Here is a 501-nt window from a genome sequence, read left to right as displayed (position 1 = left end):
CATTTTCAAACCAAACGACCCCTAAGTCAATTCTTCATTAGTCTTGGAGACTTTATGGGCCTATTTGGAAGGACACTCTGGTAATTGGATTTGATGTAATTGGTGTAATTACAGTGTCTTGTCCTGTTTGGAAGGACATGTAATTGCTTGGTCAACAAGTAATTGGTGTAATTGGCAGAGGGTAATTATACTCTACAATTCACAGGCAGAGGCTGTGAATTGCTGGTAATTACATGGTGTAATTACCACCTGATTACTTTTTAATTTCTTTTTTTTATTTCTATTTTTATTTTTTTATTTTAATTTTTTTTACTTCTATTATTTTATGTTTTTTTTTATTTTTATTATTCTAAAAATTTGTAAAAGTTAATTTTTTATTTTATATTATTATATTTCATTTTCTTCTTGTTCTCAACCTTACTTTACGTGATTCTATGTAATTTTCTCGTATTATCTATTTCTTTATGCCATGCTTATTTTCTCATTAGCATAATTTTATTA

The sequence above is a fragment of the Solanum tuberosum genome, unplaced genomic scaffold (genome assembly GCF_000226075.1).
Source record: "Solanum tuberosum cultivar DM 1-3 516 R44 unplaced genomic scaffold, SolTub_3.0 scf00035, whole genome shotgun sequence".
Lineage (NCBI taxonomy): Eukaryota > Viridiplantae > Streptophyta > Magnoliopsida > Solanales > Solanaceae > Solanum > Solanum tuberosum.
Note: the sequence above shows the minus strand (reverse complement) of the source record.